This window comes from Elephas maximus, chromosome 20 (assembly GCF_024166365.1).
Source record: "Elephas maximus indicus isolate mEleMax1 chromosome 20, mEleMax1 primary haplotype, whole genome shotgun sequence".
In the NCBI taxonomy this organism is placed as follows: domain Eukaryota; kingdom Metazoa; phylum Chordata; class Mammalia; order Proboscidea; family Elephantidae; genus Elephas; species Elephas maximus.
Window position 1 is genome coordinate 76,551,184 of NC_064838.1, and position 16,720 is coordinate 76,567,903.

Below are 16,720 nucleotides of genomic sequence, written 5' to 3' on the forward strand. Positions count from 1 at the left end.
TTACTTTTTATAGTAATCCATATTGGACTGTAAATGCCTGTCTTTGGTTCTCTCTATCCTACCTCATCTCAGATTTCCTGATGGCTGACCTAATATTATTCCAGGCTACAGTATTTTTCCTCCTATTCTTCAGAAAGCTAGATGAGCACAGAGTCAGAAGGGTTTTCTGAACTGTTCTTTGTCTAACTATAACATGTTGAGGTCTCTATAGAAAGTAAAGTTAGGACCAGAAAATGCCCAGAGGTACCAGGACCATTATGGTGTACAGCCAATTAATGCCATTTGGCAATGACATGCTTAGAAATGCTTTTGGGAATATGATTACATAGAGCTTTCAAAGACTTATGAATTCGCCATTGTCACATAAGTTTATATTCTGCTCTTCTCCCGAAATTTCCTTCTGGCATACGCATCAAACAGATGACTCCTAGGAATTAAATATGTGTGTTAGATTTTGGGGGAATTTCAAAGCTCCTTTTGTTTATTTTTTAGTCTTAGGTAGTGTTAAGATATTAAACCTGCATTGAAAAGTCCCACCTTGCTTTTCTATGGAATATAGACCCACTTTTCTTTGCACCCCTGATGGTTTAGTGGATATGTCAAGTCCACTAACCCTTGTAAATCTGTAACATGTTCTGAAGGGTTTTTTGATTTTATAAATATTTTTAGAGAATTAACCTAAGTGTGCTTGAATTATTGGTTTGTAATTCTCTACACTTTATTTGATTTAGATGCTGCAGAAAAATTACCAGGGAGAAATTTTTTTCTGATACAGCCTAAAGCTACCCAAATCAGACTTGAAGGTCAGTGAATTACCCATGCTGCCTTGGTTTGGGGAAAGCCCATCAACCATGTTTACACAGAGTACATACTATTAGTCTTTATTCCACCTATTTTCTTTCTTAAAGCTATAACTTCTCTGAATTACATGTTAATTTGATTAGTATAAAAAAGTTAGAGCATACTTTAGTTTTAAATGTACTCAAACAGAATAGCAGTTGAGAGCAGTAGAGTTAAAGTTAATGAAATCTTCAAGTTGGCAGTGAGCTTCACTGAGTCCCGCTCTAGTGCTAATATATCTTCCTTGACATTCATATCAAAGAATAACCTTATTTATGCTTGAATATTTATAATATTGAAGAATTTCTCATATTCCAATAGACATCCCATCCTAAAGATTAGATTCATCTGTGTCAACTAAGGTAAGTTTGTAGCATGGCATGAATCCTCTACTAGAAAATGTAACTGGTGGTGGAAATTGTACTTTAACTAAAAAAGCATCTGTTCTCATCATGCTGAGAGAACATCAAAAAGGGTATGCAGAATTTATTTAATACTACCAAAGAAATAAGTTAATCGTTTGACTAGATTCTTTTTAGTACAAGAAAAAAAAATTCATTTTAGTGGTTAATGTTAAGAAATACTCCAAAACAGCCAATCTGTCATCAGAGTAACTTATTATTTTTTTAACTAAAGGACTGTTTAAATTGCAGTTACCTGATCATCTTCTTTAAATATATGCTTTTTTTGGGGGGAGGACGGGTTGTTTATATCCTTCTTGAACTTGATTATATATATCTGCAAGGTAGCTTCAGTAGTTGGTAAACTAACTTCTCACGCAAAGAAGAGGGGAAATAAAAGTAAAATAATCTGTGTGCCATGAACTGTGTATGATACTGGAGTATTTATATCACCTCCTATATTTATCATTATATTCCTGAATGATCGGTTGCATAGATGAGGAAAATGAGGCTTAAAGAAAATTACCCCCAAGATTCATAACTGGTCAGTTTATTTAAAGACCTCGATAGTTCTACCTCTCTCTGGGTGCCGCTTAAAAGGTAGTTGACTAACCTTTCTTTCTTTTCATCAATTATGATTTCACTTCTCTCCTAGGAGTTTTCCTTACTATCTACAAGGACAAGAAATATTATTTGTTTTTGTATCAGTAGTTCTTTCTCACCTATCTGTATTTTTATTCCGGTATACCTTTGCTAACAGCAGTCATCATAATAGCATGCTCCCAGAGAGGATGAGATTTTAAGAACTATTAGATTAAACACCTGTGATGATTTAGAAAACAAGTAAACATCTTGACTGACTAAATTTACATTTTGGTAAAACTAAAAGAAAATTATTTTAAATTGAGTTACAATTGGAGAATTGTCTGAGCATGTTTGGATAACTTGTCAACATGCATGTTTCCTGTCATCCATGCCCCTCATCCCATCACACTCTGCTCTTAAGCAAAACCAGACAGAGTGAGAATTGAGATATGTAGCTTCTAGTATCCACAGAATGTTACTTTCTAACCTTGAAAATTTACTTAGATTCTCTTGATTTTTGTCTGTTTTCTTGAAAAACAGGGATTTGGATTAATCAAGCAATGCCTACTTATAAATTGTTCACCGGCTTATTCATGTTATAATTATCTTTAAATCAATTTGTTTCAGGTAAATAAATATATTTGAAAAATAAACATTATATCTTCTAATAAACAAGAAAGCAGTGTTAGTTGTTAGAAGAAAAAACAGGCTAATGAACCAAAAAATATTAAAATGTATTTACTTATTTTTAAGAGCTGAACATTATGAGCCTGATAATTATTTTTAGTTTGTTAAAAAATGAAGGAATGAGCCCCTTGTAGCTGTAGTGAAGTCATAGTAGGAACAAGCTGAGACTTTCTCCTTGATGAAGTGAAATTTTTGAATATCAGTTAAAAATAGAATTGGTTTTCTCACAGTACGAAAGCATTCTTATGAAAGCATTCTGTGTTTTAAGAAATATCTGGTCAGCCAACTAACTGTTACGTTAGATCCTGACTAAGGCAGGAGGTAGCTCCCCTGGGTGCCTTACAATTTCTCGTAACTGGATAAAATAGCCATTGGAAGTACATTCTTTCTATTTTGTGTCCGATGCCCAAATGTCTCAAGATTAAGCAAAAGGTATATGTGATTTGTGAGTTTGTTATTATTCATTCATAACTGACAACTAAGTTTGTCTTAGTTATATTTGTTACAATCTTCTTTTATTGACGTCTGTTGCCTGGAATGCATATAAAAGCAAGAAATTGCTAGCAGAGCCCATAAAATACGCACTTTTCAAAACTTGAGCAATTCTATTGTTTTATCTTTCCTTTTGCCTTCACAAACTTGAATAACAATATGTTACCAAAAGTAGTTTTTAACATGTGAAATGTAAATAGGAGAAATGAATTAATTTGCTGATTATTTTTTACAGCTCCAGTCATTAATTGAAATTCTTTTCTGGACACTTTTAAATATAACTAAATCTACATTGCTTAAACCCATTGGCAATGTTTGCTTACACGGCAACCAAAAGTACATGCTACGTATACTAAAGTTCGGCAATTTAAGTTGGAGTGTTGTAAACATACTTAAATTTCCTGAGCACACACTCCCAGATAATTCAGGGGTGGTGAACCAGATCGTGCTGTGAGATGGAAAGTTGAACAAGGCACACGCTCATTTAAAAATAGGCAATTTTAAAAAATGTTATTAAGTAGATTAAGTATTTGTTATCAACATCATATAATTAACAGTAAAAAGTGTTTCCTTCTTGATCAGGGTAATAAAAATATTTTTAAAACCTAGTGGTAAATTAAATAAAATACAAAATTATTCCAGTATAAAATCACTTCACAGTAGATTTGTAAAATAAGACAATATAAAAGAAGAAGCCTAATTCTGTAAACACAGAATAATTATTATTAACTTTAATTCATACTAATCCATTTTTGGTATATTTTATATTATTGTTATTATACTACTAATTTTGATTAGCATTTATGTTTTCTTTATTTTCAGATACTCAATTGTTTATGACATACACTAAACTGATAGATATGGAAAATCAGAGAAACATCTCAGAATTCATTCTTTTGGGACTTTCTTATGATCCAAATATACAACTATTTTGCTTTGCACTATTCTTATTCTGCTATGTTGTCCTCTTGGTAGGAAACCTTCTGATTCTAGTTTCCATTCAATGTAGCTCCCTTTTTCACCAACCAATGTACTATTTCCTTAGCCACTTGTCTTCTATGGATATCTGCTATACCTCTAGTGTCACACCCAAACTGATTGGTGACCTACTGGTAGAGACAAAATCCATCTCTTATGGTAATTGCATGCTACAGGTCTTCACCATGCACTTCTTTGGCAATATCGAGGTCTTCATTCTTACCGCTATGGCCTTTGATCGCTATGTTACCATCTGCAAACCTCTCCACTACCTGATTATCATGAACAGAACAAGATGTAATCTTATTGTCTTAGCTGCCTGGGCTGGTAGAGCAGTCCATTCCTTTCCTCAATTATCTATGACAATCAGGTTGCCCTTTTGTGGAGCTAATGAAATTGATCACTATTTTTGTGATATCTTCCCTTTGCTAAAAGTTGCCTGTACTGATACCTATATCACTGGTGTTCTTGTAGTTGCCAATTCAGGCATGGTCGCCTTAGTAACCTTTGTTGTCTTATTTGTTTCTTAGGTCATTATATTATTCACCTTAAGAAATCACTCAGCTGAGGGAAGACGCAAAGCCCTGTCTACCTGTGGGTCTCATATTACTGTGGTAGTCTTGTTTTTTGGGCCTTCAATCTTTGCCTACCTTAGACCTCCTACCACATTCCCAGAGGATAAAGTATTTACTCTATTTTATACCATCATTGCTCCTATGTTCAATCCCTTAATCTATACCCTGAGAAATACAGAGATGAAAAATGTCATGAGAAAAGTTTGGTGTCAAGCTTATTTTCAAAGGGGGCTAACTGTTAATGTGAAGAAGCTAAACAACTTTACAAAATGAAGTTGCTAATTGTGAAACAGAAATGTTAGAAACTATCTCATAGTTTATGTTTCCATTATATCATGAGGGGATTAAATGAAGGAACTAAGATTTACAAGTTAAAACAATATACTAATCAAATACTAATCTACCATGTAAAAATTAATAGAAAACCTAGTTAGTTGAGAAAAACAAACAAACCCAGTGCCATCGAGTCAATTCCGACTCATAGCGACCCTATAGTTAATTTAGTTAATTGAGGGGGTGGAATATTAAGGTGGTATAGGAAGAGTTGTTGTTGTTAGGTGCCATCTAGTCGGTTCCGACTCATAGGAAGAGTTAGCTGCATGAAATGTCTTCTGGACTATACCAATTAAAATGACGATATACTGAGCAGCGAATTTTAATGCAAACAATTTTTAATGATTAAACAACCCCAATGCCATTATTTCATTTAAAACTTTAGAATTGGGTGCAAGACCATATGTTGATATGCGTTCTTTGGTAATGAAGAAGTTAAAATCTCTAAATTATATGCTAATCTTTTGTTGCTGCTAGTATATTGACCTACACATACTCTAATGGCTGAATCAGTGAACGCATATGTTGATATGCGTTCTTTGGTAATGAAGAAGTTAAAATCTCTAAATTATATGCTAATTTTTTGTTGCTGCTAGTATATTGACCTACACATACTCTAATGGTAGAATCTTTTTTGAAATAGTGTAAGTGTCAGTTTCCTGAGTTTCAAGTACGAAAATGATAACTAGTAGAGGCAGAGTGAAATCAGTTATTCAGAATGTTGAAAACATGCTCAATGCTATTCCACCCATTGGTTAAAATGTTTAAACATTTCTATAAATTTTCTGATATTCTTAATTATAAAATTGAAGTGTTGACTCACCCTTACCTGCCTAATATTGGTAAGAAATATCTTGTTATTGGATTCAGAACTGAAGACCTTTCCTGCTAAAAAAAGCATGAAGAAATTAGAAACTCTAAAAACCAGTCATTCAATCAGACAAGGACCATATCAACCAACAAACAAATAAACAAGCAAACAAACAAAAAACAGCAATCAAAAAACACTATGGCACAATGGGCAAAATAAACCATCTTATAACTATCTTGAAGAGGACATTTCTGAGAAAAATTTCCTAGGGAAACCAGAAGAAAAATTGATCAAATGTCATTTTTTGGGGGGGGGTATCTTCATTGGAACTAAAAAAAAAAAATGTGTCTTAAGAAACAGAGCAGATATCAAAATGACGAGGTGGCTGGGTAACTAGAGATAATGAAAATAGAGATACAGAGCTGTTGCTGTTGCTAGGTGCAGTGGAGAGGGTTCCGACTCCTCACCTTACGTACAACAAAACAAAACACTGCCCGGTCCTTTGCCATCCTCAGAATCATCGTTATGCTTTAGCCCATTGTTGCAGCCATTGTGTCGATCCAACCAGCCAAGGAACATAACAACCAGCAAACAAAGAAACAAAACAAACAAAAAGCAGCAATCAAAAACCACTGTGGCACAATGGGCAAAATAAATCCTCTTGTAACTACCTCGAAGAGTTCTAGAATATGTAAATATAATGCAAGCATTAGTTATTTCAGAGCCATTATACAAACAAAGATAAAGAGCAGAACAAATAATGAAGAGGACAGAATTAAGTAGACCTCTTATAGCCAAGAGGAATTGGACAAATCACTATATTGTCAAGTTTTAATGAGGAAACAAAAATATGGTCAGATTTAAAATTTTATTCTGAAAAACCATCTCAGTAAGACAAAGTCAAAAATTTGAGGGGAAGATTTTGAAAATCACAAAGTTTCGTACCGGTCAATTTGTATTTCCTTGTTTAGGGAGAGAAAATAAAAGTTCCCCATTTAAATGAATTCATGGTATAAACAATACCTGTCTTTCTTGAAGAAAAAAAAAAAAAAAAAAACCTTTTCCTAATAAGGCAAGGGGTGAATCAAAGTAAAGAACTGAGATGGAAGCAGTTGAGGTTAAAAGGGATTGATAGTTTCTGTCTTTGTCCCCAGAAAGCATCTGGACTGGAGGAAGTGAATGATGTATCTTAAAGAGTATACAACTAGTTGTTCTCCGAGCTCTACTACTTTTCTACTGTCTGAAATTGACCAAATTAAATAACTTCTGGTGTTTTTAAAATTTTTTTTGTCTATTACTAAAACTTTGAATGTTATAATACTTATTACACATGAACTTGAAAAAATAAAATAATAATGCCTATGAAATGCAACTGTTCAGTGCTTAAGATACATAGAATTAATGCAACCGTTCAGCACTTAAAATACATGGAATTATTTATCTAGGGAATTCAACTATTACATGAAAAGAAGCCCAATGATTTCTGTGGGTATTTGTAAGCATGGCCCTGCACTCATGCTTTGATTTCCTCTACATTCTTAAACAAGAAAATGCCATTATTACTTGTTTTGCCTCCCAAACTATTTTTTTTTTAATTGAACTACATTACACAAGCATCCTAACTAAGAAGGAGTACTTTTAATTAAACTGCACTTGTTTCTGTTGTCTACAAATGGTTACCAAAGAAGTTGGCAGGTTTAGTCTCCCCTGAATCCCTACTAAAATATTTTCAGTAATCATGCTCACCTCGCTTTAGCGTCTTGTACAGTACTCTTCTCATGGTCTAAATTATCTAATCTCTCCCTCATTTCTTAGTTATACCCCATCTAACTTACCAGGGGCTATTCAAATTTGCTTACAGATATGTAACCTTTTTGAATGAAATAAAACTATTCCTAGTTTTTGCCTAACTTTAAAAAAAATAACTGAAATTATATATATATATATGATATACAATCATATTTGTGTTTTGGGTATATTATTTGGAAAAACCCTTTTCATTGTGAGTTTGTGAACTGTAATTTTCTTTGAAAAAATGGCGTTCAGTCACTGAAGAAGGACAACATGCTTGGTAAAGTAGAGGGTCAGCGAAAAAGAGGTAGACCCTCAGTGAGATGGACTGACATGGTGGCTGCAACAATGAGCTTAAACATAACAACAATTGTGAGGATGGTGCAGGACTGGGCGATATTTCATTCTGTTGTATACAGGTTGCTATGAGTTGGAGCTTACTCAATGGCACCTAATAACAACAACAAGAATTCTAAAGACGGGAAAATGTTGATGGGCAATACTGAATATGAAATGCAGAATATAAAGTTACAAAACTGCTATGATCTCAAATATGTAAAAATGCAAAGGGTGGAGACAGAAAAATACACGGAAAAGTTGACTCTGAGTATCTATGCTTATGGTATGTTAGTGATCATTGGCTTCCTCTTTGTTTCCCTGCATTTTTCAGCATTCTAATGTTAATTTAAAGAGTAGTTTAAAAATGTATTTTTGGTGTGAACCTAAATGCTCTTTATGTTCCAGCATGTATATACAAGAAATATTTATTAAACATTAAACTTGTTTATCTTTAGCTTGGTGGATTACAAGCATTATCAAATACTTTTTCATTTTTGAACAATTTGGTATTTATAGAGAACTTGCAAAGATAGTAGTTTCTTTATACCCTTCATCCAGAGTTCCCCACTGTTATCATCTTACATTACCATGGTAATGTCAATACTTGGAAATCAACATTGGTGCGTTAGTGTTACCTAAACTTTAGAATTTATTCAGATTCTACCATTTTTTTCATTAATCTCCTCTTTCTATTCCAGAATCCAATCCAGAATACCACACCGCATTTACTTACATTTTTCCCTACTAGTCCTGATCTGTAACAGTTTCTTAGTCTTTCCTTTTTTTTAATGACCTTGATAGTCTTGAGGATTACTGATCAGGTATCCTACAGGATGCTCCAATACGAGTCCTAGAAGAATCCACTTAACATCCCTGGTGACTTTAACTATTATCACTTGTTTTTGTCCTGTTTCCTCCACTATAAAGTTACTTTATTTCCCTGGTGTTGCAGTGGTTACACGTTTGGCTTCTAACCAAAAGATGTCAGTTCAAATTCACCAGCTACTCCTTGGAAACATTATGGTGCAGTTGTACTCTGTCTTGTAGGGTCACTATGAGTCAGAATAGACTCCACGGCAATGGGTTAATCTTTTCTTTGGATGGGGGTATAATAAGAAATCTGTGTCTCCACAATCCTATTTATATACTTATTTAGTCCTTTATTTATTTCAGTATAGATTTGTGCATATTTCTTTTATATTTTAAGTTTTAATCCAATTCTACTTCATTCATTTTGTGGCTCAAAATATTCCATCTTTGAAAATTGGAAATATTTTCAGGTAGTTTTCTATGTCCCTTTGACATGCCCCCATCCTTTTTGTCTTTTTCAGCACTTCTTTATATAATAGTACTAAAAAAAAAAAAAAAAAAACTTAAATCTCATTTTCTACTTTCCCTGCCTCAGTCCTAGAATTAGTCATTTCTCCAGAAAGATCTGTTTTCTTTTTATTGTAGAACAGTATTTAGAAACAAAGATCTGAGTATTCGGAGTATTTATTGCTCCTGGGGTGCCATTACTTCTAGGACTCTCAGCACACAGAGTTAGGTAATGTATGTATGTATACTAACACATCTATATACAAATATCTATAATTATTTCTGTATCCATCTCTGTGTATGTATCTCTCTCACTTTCTCTATATGAAGCTGAACGTGAGTTCATACTAAAATCTTTGTCTCTAATCCAGTACATAGGATCCATCTCAGCCTTTCGTTCTTGTTTACCTGTAACTTCCCACTGTGACAATGAGAAACCTGGCTCATATAATCCACCATCTCTCTTTTTTTTCTTATCTTTAATTGAATGCTTAATGCAACAGGAGTAATGTAATTCACAGTACTAACAAGATAGGCCAGATGATCATATCAATAGATGCAGAAAAAACTTTCAACAAAATTCAATATATACTCATGATAAAAACTCTCAGAAAACTAGGCACAATCATGAACTTTCTTAACCTAATAAAGAGTACCTATGAAAAACTGTTAGCTAACATAGTACTTACTGGTGAGAAGTAAATTATTTCCCCTTAAATTCTAGAACAAGGCATGGACTCCTTTTTCACCACTCTTTATTCAACATTGTACTGAAAGTCCCTGCTAGTATAATAGGCAAAAAAATAAATAAAAGTTAGACATATTTGTAAGGAAGAGAAACTGTACTTATTTCCAGACATACTATGTTAAGATACTAAAGAATATACAAAAAAAAAAAAAAAAACTTTTAACTAATAAGGGAGTTTAGCAAGTTTGCAGGATACACAGTCCACATACATACATGTATTCCTACATACCAACAATGGAATATTGGAATCTAAAATTAAATATATATATATATATAATTTGCAATAGCACCTTTTGCTATTGTTATTTGCCATCGAATTACCTCTGACTCAAGAAGAACTTCCTGTTTAGATATAAATCTAACAGATTACGTTCTTAATCTATATGTACGAAACTATAAAACACTGGAGAAGTAAATCTAAGTAAATGGAGAGATATACTGTGTTCATGAATGGTAAGACTCAATATTGTTTAAGCATCAGTCTTCTCAATTTGATCTATTAATTCAGTGCAATCTAATCAAGATTCCAGCAAGCTTTTTCAAAGATATCAACAAGCTTGTTCTAAAATTCACATGAAAAGGCAAAGGAATTAGAGTAGCCAAACAACTATAGAAAGAAAAAAAAAATTGGAGGATTTGCAGTATACAATTTAAAAACTTACTATAAATTTATAGTAATCAAGACAGAATAGAGAGCCCAGAAAGAAAACTGTGCACATATAGTCAGCTGATTTATAACAAAGACACAAAGGTAATTTAATCGAGGAAGCATAGTCTTTTCAAAAAATGATTTTAGAAAAATTGATTACCCTAATGCAAAAGTAAATAAACAAATCATGTATCTAGATGACACAAACAACTTACACAAAACATAAATAAATAAATAACTGAAAGTGTACTGTAAACTTAAAGTAGTTTTTAAAGGTTTTAGGAAAATGATAAATTTAGATATTTCATGTGAAAGGGGAAAAGATTCCTTGGGGTAGATGAGCTTTTTGAATAAATATCTATAGGCAGAAAGAATGGGATAGCAGTCACAAAAGTCTGTGAGTAAAGAGAAGGGGAACACATGGGATGCCATGGAGAAAATTCTAAGACTTGGAGGAGATGCCTAAATCAAGATTTGGGGAAGCATCTGATATGAAAAGAGAAAAATGTTGAAAAATTAAAAGTTTAATTGGATTGTAGGAAAAAACTGATTATGAGTAGATCTTCCAGAATCCTTTGGTAATTTGTCCTTTGAAGGCATAGCAAATTTACAGCCTGTGTTAATTTTCAGTACCTTGGGTTATGGCCTTAAGTTAGTGTCTCAGTTTCTGAGGGTTATCATAACAAAGTACCACAAACTGGTTGGCTTTAAAGAACAGAGGTTTTATTGTCTCACAGTTCTGGGGGCTCGGAACGTGAAGTCAAGGCTTCAGAAGGGCCATGCTCTGCCTATCTACTCTAGAAAATCTTCCACGTCTATTCTACCTTCTGGTAGCCCGGTGTGGGGGGGATTCATATCGTTCCTTGGCTTTTAGATGTATCTACATATAATGTCTGTCTTCCCCCTGTGTGACTGTTTCCATGTCTGTCCTTCCCTTTTATAAAACAACACTCAGAAGGGATTAGGACCCACCCTACTCCAGCTTAACCTCCTTAACTGATAACACCTTCAAAGAAAACCCTCTTTCCAAACAAGATCACATTCACTGGTACAGGGGTTAGGATTTTCAACATATCATTTTTGGGGGTAGAATTGAATCTATTGAATTCCAGAATACTTAATTGTGCTCATGAGGAACGTTTACATAGATCAAGAGGCAGTTGTTCGGATAGAACAAGGGGATACTGATTGGTTTAAAGTCAGGAAAGGTGTGTGCCAGGGTTGTATTCTTTCCCCATACGTATTCAATCTGTATGCTGAGCAAATAATCCAAGAAGTTGGGCTATGTGAAGAGCGGGGCATCAGGATTGGAGGAAGACTTGTTAACAACCTGTGTTATGCAGATGACACAACCTTGCTTGCTGAAAGTGAAGAGGACTTGAAGCACTTACAAATGAAGATCAAAGACCACAGCCTTCAGTATGGATTGCACCTCAACATAAAGAAAACAAATATCCTCACAACTGAACCAATGAGCAACATCATGATAAACGGAGAAAAGGTTGAAGTTGTGGAGGATTTCATTTTACTTGGAACCACAATCAACAGCCATGGAAGCAGCAGTCAAGAAATCAAAAGATGCATTGCATTGGGTAAATCTGCTGCAAAGGACCTCTTTAAAGTGTTGAAGAGCAAAGATGTCACCTTGAAGACTAAGGTGCGCCCGACCCAAGCCATGGTATTTTCAATCGCATCATATGCATGTGAAAGCCGGACAATGAATAAGGAAGACCGAAGAGGAATTGATGCCTTTGCATTATGGTGTTGGTGAAGAATATTGAATATACCATGGACTGCCAAAAGAATGAACAAATCTCTCTTGGAAGAAGTACAGCCAGAATGCTCCTTAGAGGCAAGGATGAAGAGACTGCATCTTACATCCTTTGGACATGTTGTTAGGAGGGATCAGTCCCTGGAGAAGGACATCATGCTTGGCAGAGTACTGAGCCAGTGGAAAAGAGGAAGACCCTCAGTGAGATGGACTGATGTGTGGCTGAAACAATGAGCTCAAGCATAACAATGATTGTAAGGATGGCTCAGGACCTGGCAGTGTTTCGTTCTGTTGTGCATACGGTCGCTATGAGTCGGAACTGACTCAGCGGCACCTAACAACAGCAGTAACAAATTCAATCTATAAAAGTTAGTTTTATAATTTTATTATGTTAAACTCCTAATTGTTTAATAAGGCACCCAGAGAATATTATTGTACAGAATAATGAATAATTATAAAGTAAGTACCTTATAACCCCACTTGGGATAAGAAATAGCATCCTCATGTTCTTTCAAAGCCACAGCCTCTTTCTTCCCTTAAATGTAACCTCCGTCTTATGAGAATCATGTTCTTACCCTGTAACTTCTCTATGCCTCAGTTTCTTCATCTCTGAAATGGGATTGCTAATAGTACATATCCTAAAAGATTATTGCAAAGGTAAATGAGTTAAAGCCCATCAATACGTTCATGCTTGAATGGAGTACATGTTTACTAAATATTTACTATCATCCATTGAGTTCACAGAGCAAAGCAGAAGCAAGGACTAATTTGAATATAGTTGCAAAAAAAAAGACTTACTGATAATGATAAAAAGAGTGGAAGAAATTACAGAATGCTCAACAGCATTATTAACAAATTATCCCAATGAAAATTTTGTAACCCCCAAATTAAAATATATATATATATACATATTTCTTCATCTCTGTAATATTCCAGAAAATTTACGTTAAAGGGAAATGCATAAAACACACACACATCACGTTTCCCCAGAGAACACAATAAAGACACTACATGGGGATGGATGGAGCTCGTTTCCCAACACAAGGACCAGATGCAGTTTACTCCTCAGATAACAGAAAAGGGAAAAGAAACTCAAATTGATATACACTGATTTCAGTCATCAAGGCTCAGGGGATTGGGTAACGAATGGGCTTCAAACAACATGCTGTGGAGTTAATTTTTGTTTGCCAAGTATTTATAATCTAGTTGTGAAGTCACACTGGTAACTTGAATCTAAAGGGATTCTAACTGGGAAGTTGATTATTTGAAGATATATAAATAATTAACTTTCATAAAGTAAGCAATCCTGTGAAAGGAGGTAAATGCACCTTTAGAATAATTAATTTACCTACTCAGCATTTCAATTAGAAATCTTCAGGAATAATTTGGTAATATAATCCAGAGTCTATATGGACGATGATTTGACTAATATTGGAAAGAAAATATTGCTACTGCTTTCAAAGTTTTCTCTGTGGGTGACATCATTTCTTTAAGCTGGTGGTGTCACAAGTGACAATAGTTCCTACGATGGTACAAAATTTGTATTTTTGTCTGCATAGATTGGTGGGAAATAGAAAGTGACACTCATCAGCAACGCTAGTGGATTTGCTGAGGAAAACGTCAAGTCAGGGTGTTGAAAGGAAATCATTTAAATAGTTGAAGACAGGGCTTTGAACTGATTTGAACTGGTTCGGTCATGGCCAATGAAGCGACACCAGAACAGACTCGAATTTTTAAAATTTGAGTGGTCTGGAAGGCTAACCAGATGGGAAAAATTATGGGTTGCAGCTCTGAAATGGAAGACCTGTGAAAGGCATAGTGAGCTCTTTCAGAGCCTGATGCGTGACATGGGATTATTGCCAGGGCTGTGGACAGAGCCACACATTCAAAGCGGCACAGTGCACCGCGGTTTTAGAACCGGGCTCATGGTTTTCTACTCAGCTGGAGAAGAGATTTGGTTGAAATGCAATAGGTGTGCTGCCCTTGTTTTCTAAGAGGACAATTAAGTTTCTAGAAGGGCTTCGACCTATAATTTTTCCAGTTTCGGTTAGTGTTCCGCTGCACCCACCTTTTAAAAATTCAGCTCTATTTCAGTGTTGCTTCAATGACCATGACCGAACCCAGCTGAACCAGTTAAAGTGCTGGTTGAAGAATGGCTGGAATTTCAACAACGAGGGAACAGAAAAGACTATGAAGGAAAACAACAGATTCAAAATAAGCACAGAAGAACATAAGTGAGTAAACTATTTTTTTCTCTCTGATTATCCTGCATCAATATGTGTTATTTGTTGAAAATGTTTTTACTTCTGTCTTAAGAAAACATTTTGATTAGCAGCTAATTTTAAAACAGACTTTTCTGTAAATTCTATAAACTAAGATGTCTTTGGATTGAGAGAGTGGTAATTTCAGGGAGGATTTGCTTGCCTTTTGGAGATGAGGTGATGACATACTGCAGAAAATTAAGGTGAAAGTAACAGAATTAAAAAAAAAAAGGTTTTTGCCCTAATTTATTGGAGGACTACATATTATAAATAAAATAAGTAATACTCTATTTTAACTCTATGAAGAATAGCAGTAAAATCTGATCAAGGATAAAGTGTTTTGAGTTCTAAAAAGGACATCATGGAAGGGAGAAATCTAAGGGATCATTGAAATTAGTTCTTTTATTTTCAGATAAGAAATGTATGAAACAAAAATAAACAAGTCAGTCACAGCACAGAACAGAAGCCAGGCCTGGGCGTGAGTCCAGATCTCTTTTCTCCTTCCCATTTTTCTTATACGGCAACTAGCTGGAAGTGCCATGTCACCACTCATGCTAAACAGGCTAAGAAACATGTTTCTTCCTACAGAAATGTGTGAACTGTACGTTTCTTACTTTCTAGAGCTGCTTATATATGTAAGAATCCTGAAGTATTTGGTTTGAGGTTTTTCATGGAGACTTTCACCTAACTTATACTTCTGTTTCCATTTACACATTTAAATGTGAGTGGCTAAAATGGGGCAACACTCAAAATTTAGGAGGTTCCCTGACTGTGCCCAATAAATTTGGTAATGTGCAAACTTTGGGATTAGGGAGCCAGGTTTAATGTTAAAGTCATCTTGTTGTTTTCAGTTTTTCACTTTTGAGGAACCAAACAAACAAACCCATTATCATCGGCTTGATTCTGAGTCACAGTGACTTTATAGGACAGAATAGAACTGCCTCATAGGGTTTCCAAGGAGGGGCTGATGGTTTCAAACTGCCAGCCTTTTGGTTAGTAGCCAAGCTCTTAACCACAGTGCCACCAGGGACAATTTAGTGAAATGGTTGTAAAGTCAGGCTTTGGAGTCAGAAAACTCAGATTTTAAACCGCAGTTTGTTATATACTAGTCGTGTTACTATGTACAAGTTCATTAACCTCTACTAACACAATTTTAATTTATTCGTGTTGGTGTGCATTAACCTTAACACAAGGCCATTGTCATCTGTGCACTATTTTATCATTTAAAAGCAATTTCTTATCTGTTATCAAAGTGGAGCCTCTGATCCAGTCTCTGAATTATATAGAAAAATTTTTTTTTTTTTTAGCAGGGGTATAATTTCCTAGATTTCAGATAAAGAAAAACCCTTTTCAAAAGAAATTAAATGACTTGCAAAGATAACGTTTCAAATTAGTGGTTTGATTAAGAAATACAGCCAGGGTCCCCCCTACACTATAAAGAATTGTTAGATTTTTACTGGTAACATACAGCAGTTAATAGGTATTCCTACATCTGGGAGGAATTTGAATCAAGAAGGATTGCCAAGTAGGGAAATTGAGCATCAGCTGAATGTAGCCTTCTGAACCAAGACAACTAGAGCTTCAAGAAATATTTTTAACAAACCTATGTAGTTTCAAAAGCATAAATGTGCCTAATTATTAAAATTTTTTTTTCATCGATAAATGCAGACAGATTGATTAACTGGCTTGCCTGAGAACACCCCAGTCTTACTTTCCTGAGAGGCTTAATTTCATTTAAGGCCCTTAATGTGCTTGGGGCGGGGGGTTAATGTGCATATTTCAGGTGGATTTTAAAGCCGATCTATGTTATTTCTTTCTGAAAATTCTAAATATAATAAACTATTTTAAGAATAATTCCAATCAGGATTGTATCCAGTAGTGTTATTTTATTCATGAAATAACACTATTGAATATCATAAAAGAAATAGCCTATCTTACTTATAGGCAAAATATTACTGTAGTCTGATTTTGGAAATGGCTAAAACCTATTTCTCAGAAATTTTTCCTTAACCTAATTCTAGTTCTTCCAATTCCACTAAGGAAATTAAGGTCTTAGTCTTATAGTTTCAATACAATTATAATGTGATTATGTATTGTATGAGTGGCAATGTTAACTTAATCAGTAACAGGGTGAGTTGAGGA

At 34.5% G+C, this 16,720-nt stretch overlaps 1 pseudogene; it reads left to right on the forward strand.

Annotated features, from left to right (window-relative positions):
* Positions 1-3,865: 3,865 nt before the first annotated feature.
* On the forward strand, positions 3,866-4,831 carry LOC126063698 (olfactory receptor 4P4-like; annotated as a pseudogene).
* The last annotated feature ends 11,889 nt before the right edge of the window (positions 4,832-16,720 follow it).